This window comes from Callithrix jacchus, chromosome X (genome assembly GCF_049354715.1).
Source record: "Callithrix jacchus isolate 240 chromosome X, calJac240_pri, whole genome shotgun sequence".
NCBI lineage: Eukaryota > Metazoa > Chordata > Mammalia > Primates > Cebidae > Callithrix > Callithrix jacchus.
The window spans coordinates 17,220,661-17,234,133 of NC_133524.1; the positions used below are offsets into that span (position 1 = coordinate 17,220,661).

The 13,473-nt window shown below is 39.1% G+C and overlaps 1 protein-coding gene and 1 pseudogene across 15 annotated transcripts in view; both read left to right on the plus strand.

Annotated features, from left to right (window-relative positions):
• The window catches only part of REPS2 (RALBP1 associated Eps domain containing 2), a 248,826-nt gene that overhangs the window by 9,497 nt on the left and 225,856 nt on the right, over positions 1-13,473 (plus strand). The window lies entirely within an intron of this gene.
• Positions 6,188-6,926, plus strand: LOC144580966 (large ribosomal subunit protein eL29 pseudogene; annotated as a pseudogene).

The window sequence follows — 13,473 nt, forward strand, 5'->3', positions numbered from 1 at the left end:
TAGAAAATTATTCTGTTTAGCCTTTTGTGGCCAGAATATATGTATGTTTTGCTCAGCCACTAATTTAGAATTCCTTTATCTTTTTAAGAAACATTTTCATGCATAATTCATCCTAAGTAGAACTGGCAAAAATGTAACTTTGTAGGTATTTTCAATTTTAGTCTTTAGGCAATTGTTTTTCTTCTTAACTAGTAGAAGGCAGGAAAAAAAAGTGGAAAAGCAGATGTGAATGCCCTGCCTGGCTACTCCTGAACGCAGTGCTCTAAATCAGGCCTTCTCAACCTGGGTTGGTTCAGGGGGCTGTGAAGGTAGATGTGGAAAAGAACTACATCTTTTTTTTTTTTTGAGAAAAGCTCTTGCTCTGTCACCCAGGCTGAGTGCAGTGGCACAATCTTGGCTCACTGCAACCTCTGCCTCCTGGGCCCAAATGATCCTCCTATCTCAGTCTTCCGAGTAGCAGGGACTACAGGTGTACGCTATCACACCCAGCTAATTTTTGTATTTTTTGTCGAAACAGGGTTTTGCCATGTTGCCCAGGCAACAGGGTTCACCATTTTTGGTTAAATGACAGCAGTGCTGCTGGCAAGTCCATGGTCAAGAGTGAGATTCCCTCAAGCTGCTATGGTCTCTCCTCCTCCAGTCTGTCCTGCAGGAAGCCCAGAGTGGATGGACGCTCAGCTGTTTGCTCTGAGGCCTCACCAGGGACAGTTCCTACAGCCCCGGCTGAGCTTTGCTCCCGACCTTTTTATCTGGCCTTCTCAGCTGTGCTTCACTGCGAAGGCGTAAGGACAAGCCCCTCTGGAGCAAGTGGCAGCTGCTTTTTGGGCCGGTTTTATTTACTAATACTGTCTCTACTTCAGAGACTTGGGCTAGAATGTAGACTTGAAGAAAAAAGTTATTTTAACAGACTTGAGAAACTTAATCATCCTCATAATATCATTCAGAACTAGGAGAGGCCATTATTAACATTAGGCTAGTAGGAAATGTTCACTTTGACTGAATTCATTTGTAACACTTTGCTACTGGTTTACAGAAAAATACTTTGGTTCAGTCTCCTTGAGGTAGGTAATTAAATGTTTCACCTGTGTTAATTTTCCAACGAATTAAAGTGAATCCCATAAATTCCAGCAATTAAGAATTGTTGTTTTTGGCTGGGTGTGGTGGCTCATGCCTGTAATCACAGCACTTTGGGAGGCTGAGGTGGGCAGATCACTTGAGGCCATGAGTTTGAGGCCAACCTGGGTAAAATAGGGAGACCCTGTCTCTACAAAAAATACAAAAATTAACTGAGCTTGGTGGCACATGCCTATAGTCCCAGCTACTTGGGAGGCTGAGGCAAGAGAATTGCTTGAATATAGGAGGCAGAGATCACAGTCAGCCGAGATTGTGCGACCGTACTTTAGCCTAGGCGACAGAGCAAGATTATGTCTCAAAAAAAAAAAAAAAAAGGATTGTTTCTTAAGTGCAGGCTTTCTGATATATGTAGGGTTTGCCTCGTGCCTTCTAAAAAGCATATTTAATACAATAATCTCTTTGTCTATCCTTTACTTCGGAGTCAGCTTTGTGAAAAATGGATGATGATACACCAACGGTTTTGCCCTTGGAGGTGTTTGGTGTGCTCTGCTTTTTGAGTTTTTTAAAGTTTTTTAAAAATTATTTTAAAATGTTTTGACTCACCTTTGCATAATCTCTGGTACCCTTATATACCCAGTACTGAATAAAGCATGTAAAATTTAGCATGCGGATGTTTTAGCCTCTTTTATTCTATATTGTAGATCAAGATATTTTAGTCTCAGCACTACTGACACTTTGGGGCTATATCATTCTTTGTTGTGGAGGACTGTCCTGTGCATTATGGGTTGTCAGGTAACATCCCTGGTCTCTACCCACATGATGCCAGTAGCTATTCTTTTCCTGGTGTGACAACAAAAAATGTTTTCAGACATTGTCAGATGCCTCCTGGGGGCAAAATTTAGTTCTACATACATGATGATAACAACCATGATAGCAGCCAACACTTGTTCACTGATTACCATGTATTTGGTTTTATCATATAATTTGTAAAATGTTCATCATTTAATTCTCACAACTAAACCATAAGATAGTTATTGTGTCATCCCCATTTTGAAGAAAACAAAAGCTGAGGCACTGAGGTTCATTTACTTGGCCAAGGTCACATAGATGAAGTGACTTCTTGAAATACCTTTCATTTTATATATATATACACACATATATATATATATATATACACACATATATACACATATATACACATATATCCATATATATATGTGTATATATATGTATATATATGGATATATGTGTATATATATGGGTTAAATCTCAGTCTTGATTGAGGAGACAGGCTAAAAAAGAATGTGAAAGTAGGGAATTTTCTGGTAATGTCTCAATGGAGAGGCTATTGCTTTCATAGCAATTCTGCGTAAATGCTGGGATTCTCGCTTAAAGTGCGTGATTCCATGGGCATGTGTCTTAGTAAGGGACTTGGGTCATTTCTAAGAAATTTCTGTGGCATGGTGAAGCAGAACATAAGACAGTCTAGGGTCAAGGATAACTGATCAAACCTTGAAACCAAGGAAGCTATCGGAAATTGGGGTAAGGCTGTGTATCACTCAGGGTCCCACAGGAAATGGCATGCTCAAAGGGTTTTAGTGGAAACAGGAATGTTTAGCCATGAAGGGACTATAGAAGGAAGCTATTGCCATCCCTAGACCTGGAGGGGCGAAGGAAGGGAATGTCGTTGCTGGAGCTGTGAAAGGTACTCCCTCTACAGGAACAATGGTCATAAAAGCATATAGCCTTTGCCAGAACTATGGCCAGAGAGGGGCTAATGGGATGAGGGGATGGGGGAGAAGTAACCAGTTTCTGTTTCCTGCCCTCTGATTTGCTTTAGTACCTCTCATTGTACTAACCCAACTAGAAGCCAGAGGCAACAGAGTCTGGGTGTTGAAGCTTATTGAGGTTAGCCTCTTGGGCTGAGTGGATGAAAAAGGCTAAGAGTGGTTCTAGGGGGCAAATGGAGTAAAACACCACCACAGGCTACAAGTAGGAGTGGGAAACACTACCCTGGATCCTAAGGAGGATGGGGCATGGCCAGTGGTAGGACCAAGAAAAGTATTTTTGTGCCAAAAAGAGCCTGGCGATATAGACCTCCGAGAAGAAGAGAGGGTTGGATAGGAGTAACTGGTTCATCTGAAGTTCTTCCTAATTCTCCAGGGAAGCCTTGAGGAATGTGGGGTTGTCTGCATTTGGATATGGAGGTATGTATGTGTGTATACTTTTTTTTATTTTGAGACAGGGTCTTGTTCTGTCACCCAGGCTGGAGTGCAGTGGCACCATCACAGCTCACTGCAGCCTCTACCTCCTGGACTCAAGTGGTCCTCTCACCCAGGCCCCCCACGTAGCTGGGACCACAGGCATGCATCACCATACTCGGCTGATTTTTAAATATTTTGTTGAGACAGGGTCTCACTATATTCCCTTGGTTGGCCTTGGACTCCTGGGCCCAAGTGATTCTCTCACTTTGACCTCCAGAAGTGCTAGGAATACAGATGTGAGTCACTGCACCCAACCTATATGCATACTTTATGGTCAGAGTGAGGCTTTCTATGAGTTGGAGTGTTTGTCTTTATTCATGACATTGGGAAACATATAACAATAGAGTGACCCTCTTGCAGATTCTGCTAGGAGTAGCTACATATGGTGGGAAAGGTTGCCATGGGAATGGATATAAATTCAAGGCAGAAGAGAGTATTTTATAATGTTTGGGGGTATGGCCAAGCATTAGTTTTGCTTTTTCCTTCCCTATAGGGTAGGATTTCTGTAGGAATTTTCCTTACCCAAAAATAGCTATATGTGCTCCTGAAAAGAAAGCCAGGACCAGATGACTTCATGGCTGAATTCTACCAAACATTCAAAGGAGAGCTAATACTAATCCTTCTTAAACTCTTCCAAAAAACAGAGGGAGTACTTCCAAACTCATTTTTTTGAGGCCAGCATCACCTTGATCCCAAAGCCAGATAAAGATACCATAAGAGAAGAAAACATCAGGTCAGTATGTCTGATGAAAATAGATGCAAAAATCCTAAATAAAATGCTAGCAGACCAAATTTAACAACACCTCAAAAAGATTATGCACCATGACCAAAGTGGCACTTATCCCTGAGATGCAAGATTGGTTTAATGTATATAAAACAATGAGTGTAATATGCCACATTACTGAAATAAGAGATAAAAGACAAGCAAGATGCAATGGCTCATGCCTATAATCCCAGCACTTTGGAAAGCTGAGGTGGGAGGATTGTTTGAGGCCAGGAATTCAAGACCAGCCTGGGAAACATAGTGAGACACTGTCTCTACAAAAAATAAATTAAAAAAAACAGCTGGGTATAGTGACATGTGCCTGTAGTCCTGCTACTTAGGAGGCTGAGGCAGGAGGATCACTGGAACCCAGGATTTTGAGGCTGCAGTGAGCACTGATTGTGCCACTGCACTCTAACCTGGGCAACAGAGTGAGACCCTGTCTCTAAAGAAAAAAGAGAGGAAAAACTTATGATCATTTCGCCACATGTAGAAATGGCATTTGACAAAGTTCAACAGCTTTTCATCATAAACATTTTCAACAAAATAGGTTTAAAAGGAAATTTCCTCAACACATTAAAGACCATTTATGTAAAGTCCACAGCTAGTGTCATAATCAGTAGGGGAAAACGGAAAGATTTGGTACAAAGCAAGGATGCCCACTCTTGCCACTTTTATTCAACACAGCACTGGAAGTACTAACATGAGCTATCACACAACAAAAAGAAATAAAAGGGATCTAAACTGGAAAAGAAGTAAAATTATCCCTGTTTGTAAATGTCATGATCCTGTATGTAGAAAGCCCTGAAGACTTTACAAAAGGCCTCTTAAAAGTAATAAATGAATTCAGTAAAGTTGCAGGATACAAGATCAGCATACAAAAATTATGAGGGGCATTTCTTTACACCAATAATAGTCTATCTGAAAAAGAAATCAAGAAAACTGTCCCATTTATCATAGTATAAAAATAATAAAATACTTAGTACATTTAACCAAGGAAGTGAAAGATCTGTACATTCAACATTAATATTGATGAAAGAAATTGAAGACACAAATAAATGGGAAGATATCCCATGTTTATGCATTGAAAAAATTAATAGTGTTAAATTGCACACTACCCAAAGCAATATACAGGCTCAATGCAATCCCCATCAAAATCCAAATAGCATTTTTCACAGAAATAGAAAAAACAATTCTAAAATTAGTATGATATGACAAAAGACCTAGAATAGCCAAAAGAATCTTGAGGAAGAGCAACAAAGTTAGAGGCATCTCACTTCCTTATTTCAGATTATACTACATTATAAAGCAATAGAAATCAAGATAGTATATCCTGGCATAAAAACAGACATACAGATCAATAGAATAGAACAGATCCCAGAAATAAACCCAAGTATATACAGTCAACTAATTTTTGACAAGGCCATCAAAGAGACACAGTGGGGAAAGGATAGTCTCTTCAATAAATCATATCAGGAAAACTGGATATTCACAGGCAAAATAATGAAACTGGACGCTTATATAAAAAAAATCAACTCAGAATTTGTTTTTAAAATATACAACAAAACCTGAAAAAGGAAAAGAAGACCTAAATGTTAATAACTCAAACCATGAAACTCCTAGAAGAAAGCATAGGGGAAAAGCTCCTTGATATTGGCCTTGGCAATGATTTTTTGGACATCACACCAAAAGCACAGGCAACAAAAGCAAAAATAAACAAGTTTTACATCAAACTAAAAAGCTTCTGCATGGCAAAGGGAACAATCTACAAGTGAAAGGGCAGCCTATGGATTTGGAGAAAATATTTGTGACCCATATATATATGATAAGGAGCTAATATCTAAAATATATAAAGAACTTCCAGAACTCAATAGTAGGAAAATGAATAACTCAATTAAAAAATAGGCAAAGGACTTGATTATTCATTTTTTCCACAGAAGCTTTACAAATGGCCAACAGGTTATAAAAAGATACTCAACATCACTAATCATCAGGGAAATGCAAATCAAAACCACTATGAGATATCAGCTCACACCTTTTAGAATGGGTATTAGAAAGGTAAGAGATAATGAGTGTTAGGGTGTGGAGAAAAGGGAATCCTTTTATACTTTTGGTGGGAATGTAGATTGGTACAGCCATTATGGAAAACAGTATAGAAGTTCCTTAAAAAATTAAAAGTAGAACTGCGGTTCTAGGTGCTTTGGGAGCCACGGCTTAGATGCAGACATGGCCAAGTCGAAGAATGACACCACACACAACCAGTCCTGAAAATGGCACAGAAATGGTATCACGAAACTCCGATCACAAAGGTATGAATCTCTTAAGAGGGTGGACCTCAAGTTCCTGAGGAACATGCGCTTTGCTAAGAAGCACACCAAGAAGGGCCTAAAGAAGATGCAGGCCAACAATGCCAAGGCCATGAGTGCATGTGCCGAGGCTATCAAGGTCCTCGTAAAGCCAGAGGAAGTTAAGCCCAAGATCCCAAAGGGTGTCAGCTGCAAGCTCGATTGACTTGCCTACATTGCCCACCCAAGCTTGGGAAGCATACTCATGCCTGCATTGCCAAGGGGTTCAGGCTCTGCTGGTGAAAGGCCAAGGCCAAGCATGAAACCAAGGCCCAGGCTGCAGCTGTAGCTTCAGTTCCAGCTCAGGCTCCCAAAGATGCCCAGGCCTCTACAAAGGCTTTGGAGTAGATATCCCTGTATGCCAATGTGAGAACAGAAGAGCTAGTATGAACCCCTGGGCTGCCATCTGCATGGGGTTGGGGTCCTCCTGTACTATTTGTACAAATAAACCTGAGGCAGTTAAAAAAATTTAAAAGTAGAACTACCATATGATTCAGCAATTCCTCTGCTGGGTATGTACCCAAAGGAAATGAAGTCAGTGTGTCAAAAAGATATCTATACTTCTGTGTTCCTTGTAGCATTATTCACAATAGCCAAGATAGGGAAACAATTTAAGTGACTGTTGATTGATGAGTGGCTAAAAATATTGTGGCATACACACACACACACACACACACACACACACACACGATAGAATATTATTCAGCCTTAAAAAAGGAGATCCTGCTATTTGTGACAACATATATGAACTTATGCTAAGTAAAATAAATGAGATACAGAAAGAAAAATCCTGCATGATCTTACTTATCTGGAACCTGAAAAAGAGTCAAATACATAGAAACAGAATAGAGCTATGGTCACCAAGGGAGGAAATGGGGAGATGTAAGACAAAGGGTACAGACTTGCAGTTATGTAGGCTAAATAAGTCTAGAGGTGTAATGTACAGCAGGAGGACAATAGATAATAATATTGTATTATATATGGAAAATGTGCTAAGAGTGGATTTTAGGTACTCTTACCTCTTCTCCACACGAAGGTAACAATGGAAGGTAATGAGTAGGTCAGATTGCTTACTGGTAGTTATCATTTCACTATGGATATATATATCAAAACATCATGTTGTACATGTTAAATTTATGCCATAAAAAATAGCTATATGTGGGCCAGTTCAGGCACAGTGGCTCATGCCTGTAATCCCAGCATTTTGGGAGGTTGAGGCAGGAGGATTACTTGAGGCCAGGAATTCAAGACTAGCCTGGGCAATGTAGTGAGACACCCATCTCTACAAAAAGAAAGTTTAAAAATTAGCTATTTGTGGTGGTGCATGCCTGTGATCCAACCTACTTAGGAGGGTGAGGCAAGAGGATTGCTTGAGACCGAGAGGTCGAGGCTACAGTGAGCTGTGATTGCCACTGCACTCCAGCCTAGGTGACAGAGCAAGACCCTGTCCCTTAAAAAAGAGATTAAAAAATAGCTGTATTCATATATGTATACATTCAGGATTTGTTCTATTTGTTTTCATTTTCTTTTTTATTCATAGGCAGTGGTCAATGGCCTAAGGATTTCTTTATACATTGCTCAAATCTGCTAAGTCTCTATTGAGCAAACCAGGCCTTAAAAACCTTGCAATCCTCTTCATATATTTTAAAGGCAAATGCAAAGAAATAGCTTTGTTCTGTTTTGCATTCTTCATGGGTTAGCATATCTTCTGGAAAACTTGTTGCTATGGCAATAGGATATTATCTATCTCTGTAGTGTACTACACAAAAATAGCCCTTTGTGTTTGGGAATGATGTTAGTGACAGGTGGTTGGGTGAATGTATAGCAGGCTGCTTTGTCAAGAGTAGTTTCCCAACATTCCATTGTTTAAAGTTGTGAAATTAAAATGAGTATTAGTTTTTTTTTCTCTCTCAAATGTGATTTTATCTGGAAAAGGCAGGCAGTGGTGCTCTGTTTTGAATTACAAGCCTTCCTTTGCATGTCAGGTCAATATGATGATTGAAGCCACCTCTCAACTGTAATAAGTAAATGACTTCTCTTTCTGTCAGGGTGTGCAGCACAAGGTTGTGCTGTGGGGGCCGATAGGGATAATTTTCTCATTCACATGGTTCTTCCTAAGCACCTCTTACATATAAACCAAGAAGTAGGAAGTAGTCAGGTGGAAGAGATGAGTTCTTAGCTGTTAATCAAATCCGAATACCTTGTAGGTTCTTAGGTGGAACCACTCCTTGGGAAAGGTCAGATATTTATGTTGCTTTTAGTATTGACCTCATACATGTAGCCAAGGATAGAATCTGACCCAGATCTTAATTTTTCCTTTGAAAAATCCTTTGGGCAATTTCTTAGAGCAGTAACTCTCAAACGTTTTGTCATCATCCTCTCAGCTTTCTTCTAGAAATTTGTCTTATCGAAATGAGTATTGATTTAATTGTAATGAATAAATAACAGCTTCCTGCTACTGAAATGAAATTTACTCTAGCTTTCAGAATTTGAGACCCTCTTAAGAAAATACTGCAGCTGGAAATTTTAGACTTAAAAGTAATACAGTTTGAGTAACCCATATCTGAAATGCTTGAGACCAGAAGTGTTTTGGATTTTGGATTTTTTCAGACTTTGGAATATTTGCATTTACATAATGAGATATCTTGGGGATGGGACACAAGTCTAAACAAAATATTCATTAATGTTTTATATATACCTTATAGACATAGCCTAAAGGTAATTTTATACAATATTTTAAGTAAGTTTGTACATGGAACAAAGTTTCAACTGTGTTTTGACTATGACCTGTCACATGAGGTCAGGTGCAGATTTTTTCATTTGTGACCTCATGTTAGCACTCAGAAACATTCACATTTTGGAGCATTTTGGATTTCAGATTAGGGATGTCTAATCTGCAGCTTCAATTCTGAAGCAGAAATGGAACCATTGCCTTTGTTTTTTCTGTTGGAGTCAATATCAGTATGGATATCTTGCTACTAATACTATCAGAAGAAAGTGTTGGGTGGTTTGCTGGGTATCAAATACTAGTTTTAGAACTTTTTATGTATTAACTCATTTAATTTCTGTAAACATTCTTGACAGTTTTTGTGATTATTTCCCAGATAAGGCATACTTTTTAGCATGCCTTTCTGTTTCTAGTGAGTAAGTATTCTTGTGTATTGGAAGACTTGCTTACTAATATGTCGAAGTGTTGTTCATATTGAAAGCATTCTTCTGTCAGTATTCTTGTGTATTGGAAGACTTGCTTACCAGTATGTTGAAGTGTTCTTCATATTGAAAGCATTCTTCTATTAGGAGTTGACATAATTTGGCCTGTAGGCCAAATCCATCCTGCCATCCATTTTTTGTATGTTTTATAAGCTAAGAATGGTTTCTGCATTTTTAAATGGTTGGGAACAAATAAAAAGAATAATTTGTGACATGTGAAAATTACATGAAATTTAAATTTCAGTTTCCATAAACAGTTTTATAGGAACACAGCCACACTCCTTTGTTTACATATTGCTTATGGTGCTTTCAAATTAAAGTGGCAGAGTTGAGCAGTTGTAATAGAGACCATATAGGCCCCAGACCCTAAGAAAAAGTTTGCCAATCTCTTTTCTATATTCTTCTACATCTAGAATGGGAGATGGTCCTCAATAGTAAAAGCAGATTAGCCAGGTATGGTAGCTTACGCCTGTAATCCCAGCGTTTTGAGATGCCAAGGTTGGAGGATCACTTGAGCCAGAGTTCAAGACCAGCCTGAGCAATACTGTGAGACCTATCTCTACAAAAATTAGCCAGGTGTGATGGTGCACGCTGGTGGTCCCAGCTACTTGGGAAGCCAAAGTGGGAGGATTGCTTGAGCCTGGGAGGTCAAGGCTGCAGTAAGACATGATCACACCATTGCACTATAACCTGGGTGACAGAGTGAGACCCTGTCTCAAAAAAAGTATATACATGGGCTGGGCACAGTGGCTCATGCCTGTAATCCCTGCACTTTGGGAGGCCAAGGAGGATGGATTATGGGGTCAGGAGTTCAAGACCAGCTTGGCCAAGATGGTGAAACCCCGTCTCTACTAAAAATACAAAAAAATTAGCCAGGTACGGTGGTGGGTGCCTGTAATCCTGGTTACTTGGGAGGCTGAGGCAGAGAATTGCTTGAACCCGGGAGGTGGAGGTTGCAGTGAGCCAGGTTCGTGCCACTGCACTCCAGCCTGGGTGACAGAGTGATTCTCTGTCTCAAAAATATATACCTGTACATAAGTTGAATCTGTGTATATATATGTATGGAGTGTAGTGGCATGATCTTGGCTCACTGCAGCCTCTGCCTCTCAGGTTCAAGCAATTCTCCTGCCTTGGCCTCCTGAGTAGCTGGGACTACAGGCATGCATCTGTGTTATATATATATATATATATATATATATATATATATATATATATATATATATATGTACAGATTGGATTTATGTACAGGCTCATATGTATATGAATTTTCTTTTGGCATGCAATATATTTTTCTTTCTCCCACTAAATGTTTATCTTGTATAAGCTTGGTTTCATGTACTATGGCATATCTCAAATATACTTAATTTCAGCTCTTTCCATACCCATATTGGTTTTTTTTTTGAGACGGAGTTTCACTGTTGTCACCCAGACTGGAATGCAATGGCACGATCTCAGCTCACCGCAACCTCTGCCTTCTGGGTTCAAGCAATTCTCCTGCCTCAGCCTCCCGAGTAGCTGGGACCCATATTGGTTTTTATAACAATCATAACCCTTACCAAATAAGGGAGAGTAATGAATTTTATCATTTTATTAGTTAGTGTGTTTCCTTTGCTAGATCAGGAATTATATTCCCTAGTAATTATAACCCTTTATTTATTTTTAACTATATTGCTTTCTACTTTTGGGCTTTCAGCCAACATATACATATTGACAGTTTAATAATCTGAACTAAGCCACCTGGACTTATTGTAATATTTTACTTTAATAAATCTTGCATATGAGGCCGGGTGTGGTGGCTAACGCTGGGTGAATCACAAGGTCAAGAGATTGAGACCATTCTGGCCAAGATGGTGAAACCCCGTCTCTACTAAAATACAAAAATTAGCTGGGATTGGTGGCACACACCTGTAGTCCCAGCTATTCAGGAGGCTGAGGCAGGAGAATTGCTTGAACCCAGGAGGCAGAGGTTGCAGTGAGCCGAGGTTGCACCATTGCACTCCAGCCTGGCATCTGGCAACAGAGCGTGACTCTGTCTCAAAAAAAAAAAAAAAAAAATCTTGCTACGATTAAGATTGCATCTTTAATACACTTACCATAATCAACTTTGGAACATTCTTGCAATTTTTTAAAAAGGTTTTCTCCTTTGCCTCTTGTTTTCCTACTTTTTTTTTCTTGACGAAGTCTCGCTCTTTCACCCAGGCTGGAGTGCAGTGGCCTGATCTCGGCTCACTACAACCTCGCCTCCTGGGATCAAGCAATTCTCCTGTCTCAGCCTCCTGAGTAGCTGGGACTACAGGCATGCATCACCACATCTAGCTAAGCTTTTGTATATTTAGTAGAATTGGGGTTTCACCACGTTGGCCAGGTTAGTCTCAAACTCCTGACCTCAAGTAATCTGCCTGTCTTGGCCTCCCAAAGTGCTGGGATTACAGGCGTGAGCCACTGCGCCCAGCCTGTTTTCCCACTTTTTAAAGTAACAGCATTATTGAGTTGTAATTCACATACCATGTACTCACTCATTTAAAGTGTACAATTCAGTGGTTTTAGTATATTCACAGAATTGTGCAACATTACCACTATTCCCAGAATATTTTTGTTACCTGAAAAAGAAACCCCATACTCACTGCATTCACCCCCAGTTCAACCATTCCTAGACAGCGATGGATCTACTTTTTGCCTACGGATTTGTCTATTCCAGACATTTCATAGAAATGAAATATAGTATGTATATTCGTGTGTAATGCTATCTCATTGTGGTTTTAATTGGTATTTCCCTGATGACTAATAATGTTGCATGTCTTTTCATGTGCTTATTGGCCACTCATGTCTTCTTTAGAGAAATGTCTGTTTAGATCCTTTGTCCATTTTAAATTGGGCTATTTGTCTTTATAAAATATTAAATTGTAAGAGTTCTTTATATATTCTGGAGTCAATACATATAATACATATTTTAGTCCTCTGTCAGATAAATGACTTGCCATATTTTTCTTCCATTTTGTAGACTGTCTTTTTACTTTCTTGATGGTATCCTTTGAAGCATGAAAGCTTTTAATTTTGTTGAAGTTCAGTTTATTGTTTTCTATTGTCACTTGTGTTTTTGGTGTCATATTTAAGAAACCATTGCCTAATCTAAGATCACAAAGATTTCCCTTATGTTTTCTTCTAAGAGTTTTATAGTTTTAGCTTCTATATGTTGGTCTTTGATTAATTTTGAGTTAATTTTTGTATGTGGTGTGAGGTAGGGGTTCAACTAGATACTTTTGTATATGGATATCCACTTGTCTTAGCACCATTTATTGAACAAACTATTCTTTTCCCAATGAATTGTTTTGAAACCCTTGTGCAAAATCAATTGACCTTATATAAATGTAAGGGTTTATATCTAGACTGTACCAGTATCACACTGTCTTGATTTGTTTAATCTATTTTTGAGGCAGACTTTTCCTCCCCAATCTAAAATTAAAATGTTTCCCAATTGATGATGTCTTACATGCATCAAAACTTGCAGACTGGGTGTAAGTTGCTTGAGAAAATATATTGGATACTAGAGTGGGGCTGTTAGAGACTCATAGGAACCAAATAGCTAGAAGGTGGGGGAGTGAGAGAGGTGCTAAGTTGGATGCTCCTTCAGTATTTACCAGACATCCCAAAGTGGCAGTCAAAAATAGGCTAGCTTTACATAATTTCAAAGTTGAGTACTGATGGTTCCAGTTTTTTTTTATGGATTCTTTTAAGAAATGCTATATCACCAAATGCTGTTGATGGCATAGAAGACAACACTGTAGAAAACTCTGGACATTGACCACTCTGAGTCAAA